General features: G+C 44.8%; 3 long non-coding RNA genes across 3 annotated transcripts; 2 read left to right on the top strand and 1 right to left on the bottom strand.

Annotated features, from left to right (window-relative positions):
* Window positions 1-6,687: 6,687 nt before the first annotated feature.
* Window positions 6,688-8,931, bottom strand: LOC115145519 (uncharacterized). The gene is made up of 4 exons (XR_003865976.2): window positions 8,401-8,931; window positions 7,863-7,951; window positions 7,635-7,755; window positions 6,688-7,450 (listed from the first exon to the last, which is right to left on the bottom strand). It is a non-coding gene; the product is annotated as an uncharacterized LOC115145519 (long non-coding RNA).
* A 3,126-nt stretch (window positions 8,932-12,057) lies between these two features.
* Window positions 12,058-13,495, top strand: LOC115145520 (uncharacterized). The gene is made up of 3 exons (XR_003865977.1): window positions 12,058-12,249; window positions 12,650-12,788; window positions 13,361-13,495. It is a non-coding gene; the product is annotated as an uncharacterized LOC115145520 (long non-coding RNA).
* Window positions 13,496-13,639: 144 nt separating this feature from the next.
* Window positions 13,640-16,705, top strand: LOC135561439 (uncharacterized). Its single transcript, XR_010459459.1, has 3 exons — window positions 13,640-13,745; window positions 15,596-15,716; window positions 16,139-16,705. It is a non-coding gene; the product is annotated as an uncharacterized LOC135561439 (long non-coding RNA).
* The last annotated feature ends 1,434 nt before the right edge of the window (window positions 16,706-18,139 follow it).

An 18,139-nucleotide genomic window follows, 5' to 3' on the forward strand; every position in this document is an offset into this window, starting at 1 on the left:
TCATCCATTATGTAATTTATCTTTGTTTCATAGTACCGTTACTTTTTCTTTCATTTTAGTCTAGTCACATGACTTCTCAAGTTATAGTACATTTGCCAATCGGCTGTGAAAGCCAGACTTATTTGCCATTCCCATTTCCTCGTCCCTCTCAACCATAACATTTTTCAAATCCTCATCAATCCATGGGGATTTAGCTGTTTATACAGTCAATTTCTTAATGGGTGTATGCTTATGAGTAACTAGAACAAGCTACACTACATCACCAAAAGTACGTGGTCACATGGTTGTCGAACATTTAATTCCAAAATCATGGGCATTAATATGGAATTGGTCCCCCTTTGCTGCTAAAACAGCCTTCACTCGTCTGGGAAAGCTTTCCACAAGCCTTCATATTATTAGAATCGGTTATTTCAGCCACACCCGTTGCTGACTGGTGTATAAAATTGAGCACAAAGCCACGGAATCCCCATAGACAAACATTGGCAGTAGAATGGCCCATACTGATGAGCTCAGTGACTTTCAACGTGGCACCGTCATAGGTTGACACCTTCCCAACAAGTCAGTTCGTCAAATTTCTGCCCTGCTAGAGATGCCACGGTCAAATGTAAGTGCTGTTATTGTGAAGTGGAAATGTCTAGGAGCAATAACGGCTTAGCCGCGAACAGGAATGCCTAGTGCTGAAGCGTGTAGTGCAAAAAATAATCTGTCTTCAGTTGCAACACTCACTACTGAGTTCCAAACTGCCTCTGGAAGCAACGTCAGCACGAGAACTGCTCGTCTGGGTTTCCATGGCCAAGCAGCCGCACACAAGCCTAAGATCACCATGCACAATGCCAAGCATCGGCTGGTGGTGTAAAGCTCGACAGCAAATGGACTCTGGAGCAGTGGAAATGTGTTATCTGGAGTGATGAATCACGCTTCACCATCTGGCATTCCGACGGACAAACGCTACCTGCCCCAATGCATATTGCCAACTGTAATGTTTAAAGTAGGAGGAATAATGCTCTGGGGCCATGTTTCATGGTTCGGGCTAGGCCTCTTAGTTCCAGTAAAGGGAAATATAAACGCTACAGCATACAACAACATTCTAGATGATTCTGTGCTTCCAACTTTGTGGCAACAGTTTGGGAAGGCCCTTTCCTGTTTCAGCATGACAATGCCCCCGTGCACAAAATGAGGTCCATACAGAAATGGTTTGTCGAGATCCATGTGGAAGAACTTGATAGGCCTGCACAGAGCCCTGACCTCAACCCCATCGAACACCGTTGGGATGAATTGGAGCTCCGACTGCGAGCCACGCCTAATCGCCCAACATCAGTGCCTGACCTCACGAATGCCCTTGTGGCTGAAGCAAGCAATGTTCCAACATCTCTGTTCCAATATCTAGTGGAAAGCCTTCTCAGAAGAGCGGAGGCTGTTATATCAGCGAAGGGGGGAGATCAACTCCATATTAATTAACCTCTTGAGACTAGGGGGCAGTATTTTCATTTTTGGAAAAATAACGTTCCCAATCTAAACGGGCTATTTCTCAGGACAAGATGCTAGAATATGCATATAATTGACAGCTTAGGATAGAAAACACTCTAAAGTTTCCAAAACTGTAAAAAATATTGTCTGTGAGTATAACAGAACTGATATTGCAGGCAAAAGCCTGAGAAAAATCCAATCAGGAAGTAACTCTTATTTTGAAACCTCTGCGTTCCTATGCCTCCCTATTGAGCATTGAAAGGGATATCAACCAGATTCCTTTTTCTATGGCTTCCCTAATGTGTCCACAGTCACAAGACATAGTTTCAGGCTTTTATTTTGAAAAATGAGCGTGAACGACAACATTGCGTCAGTGGTCAGTTGGTGGCTCTGAGTGATTCGTGCATAATAGACAAAGGCGGCCATTGCTCCTCTCGCTCCTACTAAGAAGCCAATTGTCCCGGTTGATATATTATCGAATAGATATTTGAAAAACACCTTGAGGATTGATTATGAAAAACGTTTACCATGTTTCTGCCGATATTATGGATCTAATTCGGCGTTGTCATGACCGCAATTTCCGGTGGATTTCTCAACAAACGTGAAGAACAAACGGAGGTATTTTGGCTATAAATATAATCTTTATGGAACAAAATGAACATTTGCTGTCTAACTGGGAGTCTCGTGAGTGAAAACATCCGAAGCTCAACGATTTAATTTGATTGCTTTTCTGATTTTCGTGACCAAGCAGCCTGCTGCTAGCTGGAAATAATGCTATGCTAGGCTATCGATAAACTTACACAAATGCTTGTCTTGCTTTGTCTGTAAAAGCATAATTTCAATATCTGAGATGACAGGGTGATTAACAAAAGGCTAAGCTGTGCTTCACTATATTTCACTTGTGATTTCATGAATATGAATATTTTCTAGTAAGATTTTTTGTCCGTTGCGTTATGCTAATTAGTGTAGTTGATGACAATTCTCCCGGATCCGGGAGGGGTAGTTCTCAGAAGTTAATGCCCATGATATTGGAATGTGATGTTCAACGAGCAGGTGTCCACATATTTTTGCCCATGTAGTGTATTACGATCACTACATCAGATGGGTGTGGATACTGCTTTAAAACTTTAGTAAAGATGTGATTAAATTCTTCGCTGTGCTGTTTGTATATACCCTGGTAGGTTGACTGATTGACTGAACCAGACTGCAGGCACTGGTAACAGTTTAAAGCTTTTTCTTGAATGGACAGCTTGATGAAAACCTGTCAATGTTTAGGTCACCCAGGTTGACTATTCTGGTCGTATATATACTCCTATTTTGCTGTGCGACCTGGAATCATCAAAAGTTTAATACAATATTTTTGAGGGGTTTTTTTTCAAATAATGTAAAATGAGCGAGAAAAAGGCCATTCTTGAACATGGGATGAGACATTGTTACTAATTTGTAAATAATGCCAGTTTGTTATTTAAAATGATTTATTTCTGTTTTTAGAGGGAGAGAAACCAAAAACCTACAATCTCCTTATTGGTCTCTCAGTCGAGGCCGGCATGGGTATTGAACCAGCATTTGTATCTGCCCAGTAGCTAGCCAGCTAACTAACGCCCACCGTCTACATAGCTAGCTACATAGCCGTCTCTGTATCAAAGATAATTGTGTAGATAATTGTGTAGTCTAGAGCGATTTTCTAGGTTACCTAGCCAGCTATTGTCGTTCTTTTAACGCAACGTAACCAACACTGCTAGCTAGCTAGCCAGCTAGCCCCTGAATCAACAACGCAGCCAGCTATTTGTCGTCCTTAACGTAGGAGACACAGCTAGCTAGCCAACAGCTAGCCAACGTCTACCGATTAGAACTCAACAACCCGGTCGCATTCCGCCTCGCTCCACAGGTAGTATCACATTTTCATTTCATTACAGTACAACGGTTTGATTTGTTTGATCGTAGCTAGCTACATAGCTAGCTACATAGCCGTCTCTGTATCAAAGATAATTGTGTAGTCTAAAGCGATTTTCTAGGTTACCTAGCCAGCTATTGTCGTTCTTTTAACGCAACGTAACGTAATCAACACTACTAGCTAGCCAGCTAGCCCCCGAATCAACAACGCAGCCACTGCCAGCTAGCCTACTTCAGCAGTACTGTATCATTTTTTATAATTTTAGTCAATAAGATTCTTGCTACGTAAGCTCAACTTTCTGAACATTCGAGACGTGTAGTCCACTTGTCATTCCAATCTCCTTTGCATTAGCGTAGCCTCTTCTGTAGCCTGTCAACTATGTGTCTGTCTATCCCTGTTCTCTCCTCTCTGCACAGACCATACAAACGCTCCACACCGCGTGGCCGCGGCCACCTAATCTGGTGGTCCCAGCGCGCACGACCCACGTGGAGTTCCAGGTCTCCGGTAGCCTCTGGAACTGCCGATCTGCAGCCAACAAGGCAGAGTTCATCTCAGCCTATGCCTCCCTCCAGTCCCTCGACTTCTTGGCACTGACGGAAACATGGATCACCACAGATAACACTGCTACTCCTACTGCTCTCTCTTCGTCCGCCCACGTGTTCTCGCACACCCCGAGAGCTTCTGGTCAGCGGGGTGGTGGCACCGGGATCCTCATCTCTCCCAAGTGGTCATTCTCTCTTTCTCCCCTTACCCATCTGTCTATCGCCTCCTTTGAATTCCATGCTGTCACAGTTACCTGCCCTTTCAAGCTTAACATCCTTATCATTTATCGCCCTCCAGGTTCCCTCGGAGAGTTCATCAATGAGCTTGATGCCTTGATAAGCTCCTTTCCTGAGGACGGCTCACCTCTCACAGTTCTGGGCGACTTTAACCTCCCCACGTCTACCTTTGACTCATTCCTCTCTGCCTCCTTCTTTCCACTCCTCTCCTCTTTTGACCTCTCCCTCTCACCTTCCCCCCCTACTCACAAGGCAGGCAATACGCTCGACCTCATCTTTACTAGATGCTGTTCTTCCACCAACCTCATTGCAACTCCCTCCAAGTCTCCGACCACTACCTTGTATCCTTTTCCCTCTCGCTCTCATCCAACACTTCCCACACTGCCCCTACTCGGATGGTATCGCGCCGTCCCAACCTTCGCTCTCTCTCCCCCGCTACTCTCTCCTCTTCCATCCTATCATCTCTTCCCTCTGCTCAAACCTTCTCCAACCTATCTCCTGATTCTGCCTCCTCAACCCTCCTCTCCTCCCTTTCTGCATCCTTTGACTCTCTATGTCCCCTATCCTCCAGGCCGGCTCGGTCCTCCCCTCCCGCTCCGTGGCTCGACGACTCATTGCGAGCTCACAGAACAGGGCTCCGGGCAGCCGAGCGGAAATGGAGGAAAACTCGCCTCCCTGCGGACCTGACATCCTTTCACTCCCTCCTCTCTACATTTTCCTCTTCTCTCTCTGCTGCTAAAGCCACTTTCTACCACTCTAAATTCCAAGCATCTGCCTCTAACCCTAGGAAGCTCTTTGCAACCTTCTCCTCCCTCCTGAATCCTCCTCCCCCCTCCTCCCTCTCTGCAGATGACTTCGTCAACCATTTTGAAAAGAAGGTCGACGACATCCGATCCTCGTTTGCGAAGTCAAACGACACCGCTGGTTCTGCTCACACTGCCCTACCCTGTGCTCTGACCTCTTTCTCCCCTCTCTCTCCAGATGAAATCTCGCGTCTTGTGACGGCCGGCCGCCCAACAACCTGCCCGCTTGACCCTATCCCCTCCTCTCTTCTCCAGACCATTTCCGGAGACCTTCTCCCTTACCTCACCTCGCTCATCAACTCATCCCTGACCGCTGGCTACGTCCCTTCCGTCTTCAAGAGAGCGAGAGTTGCACCCCTTCTGAAAAAACCTACACTCGATCCCTCCGATGTCAACAACTACAGACCAGTATCCCTTCTTTCTTTTCTCTCCAAAACTTTTGAACGAGCCGTCCTTGGCCAGCTCTCCCGCTATCTCTCTCAGAATGACCTTCTTGATCCAAATCAGTCAGGTTTCAAGACTAGTCATTCAACTGAGACTGCTCTTCTCTGTATCACGGAGGCGCTCCGCACTGCTAAAACTCTCTCTCCTCTGCTCTCATCCTTCTAGACCTATCGGCTGCCTTCGATACTGTGAACCATCAGATCCTCCTCTCCACCCTTTCCAAGTTGGGCATCTCCGGCGCGGCCCACGCTTGGATTGCGTCCTACCTGACAGGTCGCTCCTACCAGGTGGCGTGGCGAGAATCCGTCTCTTCACCACGTGCTCTCACCACTGGTGTCCCCCAGGGCTCTGTTCTAGGCCCTCTCCTATTCTCGCTATACACCAAGTCACTTGGCTCTGTCATAACCTCACATGGTCTCTCCTATCATTGCTATGCAGACGACACACAATTAATCTTCTCCTTTCCCCCTTCTGATGACCAGGTGGCGAATCGCATCTCTGCATGTCTGGCAGACATATCAGTGTGGATGACGGATCACCACCTCAAGCTGAACCTCGGCAAGACGGAGCTGCTCTTCCTCCCGGGGAAGGACTGCCCGTTCCATGATCTCGCCATCACGGTTGACAACTCCACTGTGTCCTCCTCCCAGAGCGCTAAGAACCTTGGCGTGATCCTGGACAACACCCTGTCGTTCTCAACTAACATCAAGGCGGTGGCCCGTTCCTGTAGGTTCATGCTCTACAACATCCGCAGAGTATGACCCTGCCTCACACAGGAAGCGGCGCAGGTCCTAATCCAGGCACTTGTCATCTCCCATCTGGATTACTGCAACTCGCTGTTGGCTGGGCTCCCTGCCTGTGCCATTAAACCCCTACAACTCATCCAGAACGCTGCAGCCCGTCTGGTGTTCAACCTTCCCAAGTTCTCTCACGTCACCCCGCTCCTCCGCTCTCTCCACTGGCTTCCAGTTGAAGCTCGCATCCGCTACAAGACCATGGTGCTTGCCTATGGAGCTGTGAGGGGAACGGCACCTCAGTACCTCCAGGCTCTGATCAGGCCCTACACCCAAACAAGGGCACTGCGTTCATCCACCTCTGGCCTGCTCGCCTCCCTACCACTGAGGAAGTACAGTTCCCGCTCAGCCCAGTCAAAACTGTTCGCTGCTCTGGCCCCCCAATGGTGGAACAAACTCCCTCACGACGCCAGGACAGCGGAGTCAATCACCACCTTCCGGAGACACCTGAAACCCCACCTCTTTAAGGAATACCTAGGATAGGATAAAGTAATCCCTCTCCCCCCCCCTTAAAAGATTTAGATGCACTATTGTAAAGTGGCTGCTCCACTGGATGTCATAAGGTGAATGCACCAATTTGTAAGTCGCTCTGGATAAGAGCGTCTGCTAAATGACTTAAATGTTGTAGCAACACAGCTTCCATTGCTATGCAGTGTCTTAGACCGTTGCGCTACTCATGCTCTGTACAGCGTGACTGGTCGGGAGTGGGCTACAGTACTACAGTAAGAGCAAAATAATCCTAACAAAATAAAATAATAAAAACTTTAGTGTAACAACAGTTTTAGTAGGTAATACTAAAGTCGTGCACATTTATCAGTTTCTATTTAGGTTTATGTCACCCATTCATCATCAGTTAGAGACACAGTAGGACCCAAAAGCATAATCAGTGCTCCAACTCCCCCTTGCGCTGGTCTGGAGCAATGAAGTAGTGAGGCAGGGTACCGTACTAAACCACAAATTACCTCTAAGTACCACAGCATTTAGTGGAGCAACCACTGTATCTAGGTGGTGTAGTTGTGAGAATATATTGGAACAGAGCCAGGAGAGATAAGCCATAAGGATATCCTTGGAGGGCAGAGGGAGTGACTCTACGATCAGGTCTGCTCCTTCTCATCCATGGTTTTAGCCAGGGTGGCTGGCTCTTTACGCTCTTATCTCTTGGCCTTCCGGTGTGGGGCCTAGGGCTGGCTCCCTGGTTCAGTGTCAGACGCAGGCTCAGAGGCAGCAGTGGCAGGCTCATCCGGCTCCATCTGCTTGATGATGCAGATTCTACCAGAGAAAGGAGTATTTATTTTATTACATGAAAATTCCTGAGCCTTGCTTTCAGTCATTAAATGACTCGTATTAGCCACAGGTGCATACGTTTCAAATGGGTACTGAAAGACTCTATACTGTACAGATGAAATAGAAAAAGGTAACATGTTAAGTTTTTCAATATTTTTTTTATCCATACCTTTGATGGCCCATGACTATCATCCTCAGCTTGTCACCAAGGTCCTGCATCTCATGGATCTGTACAAAGGTTCCTGTGTTGTAGATGGCATCTAGACGACTCTCCACCACATCAGTCATTACTGAAGAACCCAAGATAGAGAAGAGAGAGAGAGAGCGAGAGGTGTTCAACTGAGAGAATACATTATGATCTGTATAAAGGGTGTTTACAGTAGAATAATTATCTCACGCATCATCTTTCTTCAGGAACACTCCAGCGTATGGTTGGGCCAGTTGGCCTTTCCTCCTCAGAAGATCCATAAGCTGTTTGTTATTCACCTACAAACACATCACTCACCATGCTTAATGATTAGCATACTTTAACAACAATCATCAATAGATTTTTTTAACACAGCCAGATACATTGTTAGGCTAGAGGCAAACATTTTATGAAAGATTATACAGTAGCCTAACTTTTGTATTGTATTTTTGATTCCCCAAAAACTGTGTTGATTAAAACAATGATCCACAGTTGGATGATGAAATCAGAATGCTGACCAGTGATAGTGTTGAATGTGACGCAATTCAATTCATGACTTATATTGGAGGCACTACAAGTTAAGTTGACACACTGGCAGAGACACCAGTCATTCAAAAGAAGTGACTTTTCTAAATCCAGACATGTCCTTGGTAGAGTCGTCACTAGTTACCACAGCCACAAAGTCTAAATTGTGTCTAAACTCCGCCTATTTCTACAACACAAAGTGAATACAGACTGCGCTGCTTACCTCGGTAATCTTGATGAACCTTGGGAAAACCAGGTTCCTAGTGACGGAGATCAGTGGCACGTTGGGGAACACTTCAGGCACCAGCATGGGAGTGAGAGCTGTCATTTAGGGGTAGTTGTACGGTTTCCCCCCCCCCCGGACCCGCTGCTCTCCGAGCGGTCTCGGAGAAGCCAACGCTGCTGCTTCGTTGCCAAACAATCGTATATGGTTGTAACTGGCTGAAGCCCCGCAGCCCAAAATCTTTCTTTCCCCGGCAAAGAAACCTGTAATCCTGGTCCATTGGTTGAGTTTCGCTAGCCTCCCGGCTCCTGTCATTGATTAGACAACTTTACCAAAGCGACCGCAGCATGTTTTCACGTTACTGTTTGTAGAATAAGACCCTTTTGTCACCAGGCGAGTTAGATGTCTCGCTTAAGGAAAGATCGCACGGTCCCCGTTGTAAACATATTGGTGTGGTTTCTCGACAAATTCGACCCGTTTTTAGATGACTGCATAGAAACACCCAGCATGCTCATATAAATTGAATCTCGAGTATTCAATGGCGCATGACCTTCTTCCGGGAGTGTTTGATTACGACAGTTGGAAATCTCCACCACCTTTTTACAAAAGCGCTCTGGCATGAGCGTCAACTATAGATGCCGCATTCAAAACAGCGGGGAACTCGGCAATAAACGACCTCCGACTGGGAAAAATCGTTTTGAATGGTCATCCAACTCGGAATTCCAACTCTGGAACTCAGTCCTCTTTCAAGAGCTCTGACTTTCCGACCTGAAGATCAATTGATGTTTCCGAGTTCCCAGTTCCCAGTTGTTTTGAATGCGGCACCAGTACCACACGAGTGATAATACCAGTAAAACCTAGAAGTCAAACGGGAAAGGATTCCAACAGTTTTTCCACCATTCTTTTTCCAATAGTTTTTTTATTTTTTATTTTTTAGAAACACTTAAAAATAAGGGCTATGTTCCATGTAGGCTTACGCTGGCATGACATTTTGATAAATCGCTCTAGGACAAGGTGACTTTTATCAATATATTTACCCCCAAAAGGAAATGCAAATTGAGTGGTAATGTGGCTATCATAAAGAACAACAAATGCCATGATCTGGATGAGATCTAGCTTAATGTAGTAATTAAGAACAAATTCTTAATTTCAATGATGGCCTAGGAATAGTGGGTTAACTGCCTTGTTCGGGGGCAGAACGACAGATTTGTACCTTGTCAGCTCGGGGATGTGATCTTGCAACCTTTCGGTTACAAGTCCAACACTCTAACCACTAGGCTACCCTGCTGCCCAACTACTAAAATTGACAACAAAAAAATCCAGACATTTATAAATAAAATCCAGTCTTGATCAAATGCCTTTTCAAAATCCGATATAAATACTATTCCTGGCTTCTTATATGTTTCACGATGTTCTATTATTTATAGTAGTTGTGTCGTATATTATCTCCAATGTATCATCTGTGTAAAAAACAGGATGAACAATACCTGGTAAAAAAAACGTTTAATTCTGAGTGCTATGCATTTCGCTAGTATTTTTGCATCACAACATTGAAGTGTAAGGGGCCTCCAGTTTTTTTTTTTTTTTAGATAGACTGGGTCTTTATATTTGTCATCTGGGTGTTGTTTTAATAGTAGAACATTCAGAACTTCATGCTGAGTACCTGACAGACAACCATTTATATAGGAGTAGTTCAAACAATCTGGAGCTTTTAGTATATAAAAAATACTTGATATATCTCTACTGGTATGCTATCAAGCCCTGGGTTTTTTCCAGACTGAAAGGATTTAATAGCCTCAAAAAGTTCTTCCTCTGTAATTTGGCCTTCGCACTGGTCATCTGTACATTTGATAATTTTCCATATTTTTAAATATTATTTGGAAAGAATTCCTTACCATAATCTTCATTCGGTGGGAGAGGATGAGACAGAAGAGAACATCTGCCTAAAATAATTAGCTTCCTCTTTTAAAATATAATTCGGAGAATCATAGATGACTCCGTCTTCAGTAACGAGTTTCTGCTAATTATTTTTGTTAGCATTCCTGTATTGGAGATTCAGTAAGAATTTTGTGCCTTTTTCTCCATCCCCAAAGTCCCTTTTCTGATATCTTCCCCTTGATTGTTGTAAAGATATACACTGCTCAAAAAAATAAAGGGAACACTAAAATAACACATCCTAGATCTGAATGAATGAAATATTTTTATTAAATACTTTTTTCTTTACATAGTTGAATGTGCTGACAACAAAATCACACAAAAATTATCAATGGAAATCAAATGTATCAACCCATGGAGGCGTGACACTCAAAATTAAAGTGGAAAACCACACTACAGGTGGATCCAACTTTGATGTAATGTCCTTAAAACAAGTAAAAATGAGTCTCAGTAGTGTGTGTGGCCTCCACGTGCCTGTATGACCTCCCTACAATGCCTGGGCATGCTCCTGATGAGATGTCTGTCACATGCTCAGTGTGAACCGGCTTTCATCTGTGAAGAGCACAGGGCGCCAGTGGCAAATTTTCCAATCTTGGTGTTCTCTGGCAAAAGCCAAACGTCCTGCACGGTGGTGGGCTGTAAGCACAACCCCCACCTGTGGACGTTGGGCCCTCATACCACCCTCATGGAGTCTGTTTTGTGGCCTGCTGGAGGTCATTTTGCAGGGCTCTGGCAGTGCACCTCCTGCTCCTCCTTGCACAAAGGCGGAGGTAGCGGTCCTGCTGCTGGGTTGTTGCCCTGCTACGGCCTCCTCCACGTTTCCTGATGTACTGGCCTGTCTCCTGGTAGCGCCTCCATGCTCTGGACACTGCGCTGACATACACAGCAAACCTTCTTGCCACAGCTCGCATTGATGTACCATCCTGGATGAGCTGCACTACCTGAGCCACTTGTGTGCGTTGTAGACTCCGTCTCATGCTACCACTAGAGTGAAAGCACCGCCAGCATTCAAAAGTGACCAAAACATCAGCCAGGAAGCATAGGAACTGAGAAGTGGTCTGTGGTCACCACCTGCAGAACCACTACTTTATTGGGGGTGTCTTGCTAATTGCCTATAATTTCAACCTGTTGTCTATTCCATTTGCACAACAGCATGTGAAATTTATTGTCAATCAGTGTTGCTTCCTAAGTGGACAGTTTGATTTCACAGAAGTGTGATTGACTTGGAGTTACATTGTGTTGTTTAAGTGTTCCCTTTATTTTTTTGAGCAGTGTAGATTTTCACACATGCTACGACTTTGTCTAGTAACGACTCCTTCATCACCCTATTTTCCCTCAGTAGACAATCCATGTTGGAATCGTGGATTTTTACCTTGGCTGTGAGTGTCTTGTTTTCTCTTTGGGGTGTGAGAATTTCACTCTGTCTGAACTCCTAACTCCCCCTCAGCATTGCTACCTCCTCACACAACCTTTCCAGTGTGGCATGGATTTCAGCTAGAGCACTAGTCTCTACTTCAACGGTAAGTAAATCGTCCGTGTCTGTAGATGAATCAGTTTTTCTTTTTTTTGTCGGGTTAAAGTTATTTTGTGAGGTAGTCGGATCTTTCCATGATGGAGTATGTTGTCCCTCCATAGCGTAAAGCTGTTGGTACTCGACGATTTCCCTCGGAATCTCCTTAATATCCAGGTTGGCTCTTTACTATTATTCTGTGTCTCAGGTGGAGGAGAAGATCAAGCTGACCCATGGGAAGTACCTCCTGCAGGAGCAGCTGAAGATCATTAAGAAAGAGCTGGGCCTGGAGAAGGAGGACAAGGACGCCATCAAGGAGAAGTTTAGGGAGCGCACTGTGCCCCAGCACATCATGGACGTCATCAATGAGGAGCTCAACAAACTCAGCCTGCTGGACTTTGCTGGTTGTTACCACTCCTTAGATTTCAAGTCAGTCCCTGAACCCTGAATCAACCCCTAGCCTGTCCCTGCCCCATAGGAACGTGTATATCGAAGAGGATTGCATGGGTTTAAGTAATATGGTGACAATTCCACCTGGCCTATCAGAGGGCAAAACGGAGCTTACCACCATATTGCTTACACCTGTCCAATCCTCATAGATGTATGCAAGTGCCATGGAGGTAGGGGCTAGTGATTGATTTTGGAATCAGAGAGTGCCCTCACCTTTGAAAAATCACTGAGAAATATCATTAAATGTTTTTGTCACATATGTCCTATTTTAAACAAACTCTGAAAAAACACTCTTGAACATGTATGTAATGAACATGACTCTTCTATTAAACTCTCTGTTGATTCTGTGTGCAGTGTGACCCGGAACTATCTGGACTGGCTAACCTCAATGCCCTGGGGAACTAATAGTGAGGAGAACCTAGTGCTGAAACGGGCTGAAGAGGTGCTGGAGGAGGACTATTATGGGATGGACGACGTCAAGAAACACATTCTGGTGAGAGAATTGCAATGTGGGATCACCATGGTTACAATCTGACAGTGATTGACAGTCCGATTTCGGATGTATAATAATCTGTACCAAATATTTCCTCATCAAGAAAAGACAGTTATCCCTTTACCTCATCCATCTTCCTCTCTTTCCTCCTGCAATGACCCAGCTGAGAGGCTCACCCCAGGGAAATATTCTGTGTTTCTGTATTATTATTTGACCATGCTGGTCATTTATGAACATTTGAACATCTTGGCCATGTTCTGTTATAATCTCCACCCGGCACCGCCAGAAGAGGACTGGCCACCCCTCATAGCCTGGTTCCTCTCTAGGTTTCTTCCTAGGTTTAGCTACTGTTCATTGCTCAATAAAACAATTCTGTCACCATTTGAAGTACTATACAATACAGAAAACCCACTGGTCCTTATCGATGAGGTGAATAATAACTTTATTTTCAAAGATCTTTTGCTATATAGTCAGCTCTTATTTGATTGACATTCATTTTGTTGTGTATTGTTTGTGTCACTGTATTCTTGGTGAAGCAGGTGATTGACCGTTCGATCTGTTTATTCTTCCAGGTTGACAAGATAGGCTCTGCTGGAGTTCCTGGACCCGGAACAGAACTTCAACTTTCTGGATCACAACCTAGATGTGCCTGTGGTCCTGTCCAATGTAGGTGGACACACACACACATACCTGTTAGGATGTACCTGTCCAAGGTATGTGGTCACACACACAAACCCACATTAGGATTCAGTGTGTGCAGGCTTTAGTTACAGCCCAACACTAATAATGAATGGATCATGGTCTTGAACCTAACAGTTTGTGTCCATGTGTTCTTTCCAGGTTCTGTTTATCTGCACTGTCAATGTGACTGACACCATCACATAGCCCCTGAGAGACCGCATGGAGATGATCAACATGTATGGATACGTGGCCCAGGAGAAACTAGCCATCGCTGAGGTAATGTGTTAAAAGATTAGATTTTTTTTTTTAATTTAAAAATTCTCCCCAATTTTGTCATTATTCAATTGGTAGTTAGTCTTGTCCCATCGCTGCAACTCCCGTACAGACTTGGAGAGGCGAAGGTCGAGAGCTGTGCGTCCTCCAAAACACAACCCCACCAATCCGCACTGCTTCTTGACACAATGGACACTTAACCTGGAAGCCAGCCACACCAATCTGTCAGAGGAAAACACCGTACACCTGGCGACTGTGACATCTGTGGCATTGTGTTGTGTGACAAAACTGCACATTTTAGCAGATTTTAAGCATTAAAATACAGTTAAATAGTTACCACACACACATGGATGCAGCGGTCTAAGGCACTGTATCTCAGTGCAAGAGGCATCACTACAGTCTCTGGTTCGAATCCAGGCTGAATCACATCCGGCCGTGATTGGGAGTCCCATAGGGCGGCGTACAATTGGCCCAGTGTCGTCCGGGTTTGGCTGGGGTAGGCCGTCTTTGTAAATAAGAATTTGTTCTTAACTGACTTGCCTAGTTCAATAAAGGTTACACACACCACACTGACTAAAAAGTTATTTTGTTGGCATTTACATATGTCCCCATTACCAGTAAAACATAATCTAACCTATTTCTTTCACATTTCTCACCTTGGATGCCAGTGGCCATCAAAAGTGAGCATTTGCCCACTGAAGTTTGGTTACAACGCCAAACTACAGTCAGGTCAAGACCCTGGTGAGGACGACAAGCTTCCCTGAGACTGTTTTTGACAGTTTGTGCAGAAACTCTTCAGGTTTACAAACCCAGTTTCATCAGCTGTCTGGGTGGCTCATCTCAGACCATCCCGCAGGTGAAGAAGTCAGATGTGGAGGTCCTGGTCTAGCGTGGGTACACATGGTCTGTAGTTGAGAGGCCGGTTGGACATGCTGCCAGATTCTCTAAAACTACGTTAGAGGCGGCTTATGGTAGAGAAATTAACATTAAATTCTCTGGCAACAGCTCTGATGGGTATTCTCAGTCAGCATGCCAATTTCACACTCCCTCAACTTGAGACATTTGTGGCATTGTGTTGTGTGACAAAACTGCACATTTTAGTGGCCTTTTGTCCCCAGCACAAGGTACACCTGTGTAATGATCATGCCATTTAATCAGCTTCTTGATATGCCACACCTGTCAAGTAAATGCTTTATTTTGGCAAATGATAAATGTTCACTAACAGGGATGTAAACAAATTTGAGCACAACATTTTAGAGAAATAAGCTTTTTGTGCATATGAAACATATTTTATTTCAGCTCATGAAACATGGGACCAACACTTTACATGCTGCGTTAATATTTTTGTTCAGTGTGGAAGAGATGTGTTTTACAAGCATTATCCATAGAGAACAATACAAACAACACAGTTTTGATCTTAAAGTCCCCCCCCCCCACCCCTTCATCATTCATCTCCAGGTTGCACTACGCTGTTTATAGAAACGCCCCTAAGACGGACACAGGGGGTAAGGATAAGGATGGCCCCAGGGATGGGTCCCTGGAGATCACTGGGCAGCTTGGAGATGTGATGGAGAGTGCTAAGATCGGCCAGTACCTTCGCCAGGGCCTTATTCATGAAGCAGCAGCTGAACAATGACTTATTTTCTGTCTCCCATCTCCATGTCTCTGATGTAGGGTTGATGTCATGGCACTGTCCTTAGACTGTAGCAGTTTTAACATTTTGTCTTGTATATACCTGTATCTGCACATGTCTTTCGTACAAACTGTGTCAGTTTGGTGTTTTTGCCTCTGTACATATTTCAATGCACATGTACTGACCATGTTATCTGATCTTCATGTCATGTACCCGGCAGGTAGCATAGTGGTTAGAGCGTTAGGCCAGTAACCGAAAGGAGAATGTGGCCATGACGGGAGAGGTGTCCCTGACCAGAAAGATCCTGCCTGTGGGAGGCATCAAGGAGAAGACTAATTGCAGTGAGTCACATCACTTTTACTAGTAACACACTGTTTATTAACCAGGGATGTTCGTGGGATAGATTCACCAATTGATACCTTTTTATGAGGACATTAATCAAGAAGGAAACAAAATGTACTTCAAGTAGCCTGCACTAAATGCAAACAGAATGTTTGGTATGTGACTTAGTTTGATGGTTCAATATTTTATTCTGAAAGCCTGTTCATAATAAATCATGAGGGCACAATGGTAGTCTGAAACTGGAAATGACAGTGTAGTATGCATAGATATCAGAGGCTGGTGGGAGGAGCTATAGGACTGGCTCATTGTAATGGCTGGAATGGAATAAAAAGAACAGTATCAAGCATATGTGTTACGGATACAGTTATCCTGTGTGTGTGTGTATCCTGTGTGTTTCTTTTCTCTCCTTCTCCCCTCACAGGTGAAAACCATCACTCCCCGATCAGTCAACAATCAATCATCAATCAGAAGACACACCTCCTCCTATTTCCTACCCTATCACAGTTCCTTCCCATGGTTTAAAAACCCCATCATTTGTTTGCTCTGGAGCAATCTCTAGCTCAATCTCTAGCTCAATCTCTCGCTCAATCTCTCTGTAAATGCCATGTCTGTAGGTCTCTGTGTTTCACTCTCGCTTTGTGTCGTAACCTCTCTTTTGTTTAAGCACCTCCATAGCACTTTGTCATCACCTGTGAGTATTGTTTTTGGTTATGGTGTTTGTTTGTTGCTGGTGGGAAAAGGGGGAAACCAAGACAAGTCGCCCATGGGCATACACTACCCGTAGGTGAACTTTGTTAAACACACTAGTTAGAACTGGGCGGACCACCCACTGTATTTTTGGTTAGTTAGTTAGCTGTTATTAAAGTAGGCTAGTCTAGCTTAGGGGTGTTTTGGATGCTTATTGTTTCTTTCCTTGGGTCCAGCTCAGCCCCTTTTCCTGCTCCCCCCATTACCGTGTGTTTATAAATAAACCTAGAGTTTGACGGTAGATTTCTGTTGTCGTGGTTATTTCGTGCACACTTTTACTTTGTCACAATAATAATTTGCATGAGTTATGTTACGGGTCTCATTACCATCCCCCCTAGACTGTCGGGCCAAAAGGGATTCGTAACAATATGGAAACCACAGGTTTGACTTTGTTCCATTTATACTATTCCAGCAATTACAATGACCCTGTCCTCAAATACCTCCCACCAGCCTCCTCTGATATGGTTAAATACAGTGCATTTGGAAAGTATTCCGACCCCTTCCCTTTTTCCATATTTTGTTATGTTACAGCCTTACACCCTAAAATGAATTAAAGGAATAAAAATCCTCAATATGCACACAATAACCCACAATGACAAAGCGAAAACATAAATCATTTATTTACATAAGTATTTCCTATGAGACTCGAAATTGAGCTCAGGTGCATCTTGTTTCCATTGATCATCCTTGAGATGTTTGTACAACTTGATTGTACAAACATTGATTGTAAAAAAAAATGTATTGATTGGACATGGTTTGGAAAGGCATACACCTGTCTATATACGGACCCACAGTTAACAGTGCATGTCAGAGCAAAAACCAAGCCATGAAGTCGAAGGAATTGTCCGTAGAGCTCCGAGACAGGATTGTGTCGAGGCACAGATCTGGGGAAGGGTACCAAAACATTTCTGCAACATTGAAGGTCCACAAGAAGTTTGGAACCACCAAGACTCTTCCTAGAGCTGGCCGCTTGGCCAAACTGAGCAATCCGGTGAAAAGAGCCTTGGTCAGGGAAGTGACCAAGAACCCGATGGTCACTCTGACAGAGCTCCACTGTGGAGATGTGAGAACCTTCCAGAAGGACAACCATCTCTGCAGCACTCCACCAAACGGGCCTTTATGGTAGTGGCCAGAAGGAAGCCACTCCTCATGGTTTGGTTTCAAATTCCTTGGTGTCCACATCACCAACAAACTATCATGGTCCAAACACAACAAGACAGTTGTGAAGAGGGCACGACAACACCTTTTCCCCCTCAGGAGACTGAAAAGATTTGTCAATGGTCCCCAGATCCTCAAAAAGTTTTACAGCTGCTCGGCACTTGACCGTAAGGCGCTACAGAGGGTAGTGTGTACGGCCTAGTACACCACTGGTGCCAAGCTTCCTGACATCCAGGACTTATATACTAGGTGTCAGGGGAAGGCCCAAAAATTGTCATAGACTCCAGTTACCCAAGTCATAGACTGTGCTCTCTGCTACCGCACGACAACGGTACCAGAGCGCCTAGGACCAAAAGACTCCTTAACAGCTTCTACCCCAAGCCATAAGACTGCTGAACAACTATTCAAATGGCCACCCGGACTATTTACACCCCCTACACTGCTGCTACTCTGTTTTATCTATGCATAGTCACTTTACAAATTACCTTGACTAACCGTTACCCCCTGTATATACCCT

This window comes from Oncorhynchus nerka, linkage group LG17 (assembly GCF_034236695.1).
Source record: "Oncorhynchus nerka isolate Pitt River linkage group LG17, Oner_Uvic_2.0, whole genome shotgun sequence".
In the NCBI taxonomy this organism is placed as follows: Eukaryota; Metazoa; Chordata; class Actinopteri; order Salmoniformes; family Salmonidae; genus Oncorhynchus; species Oncorhynchus nerka.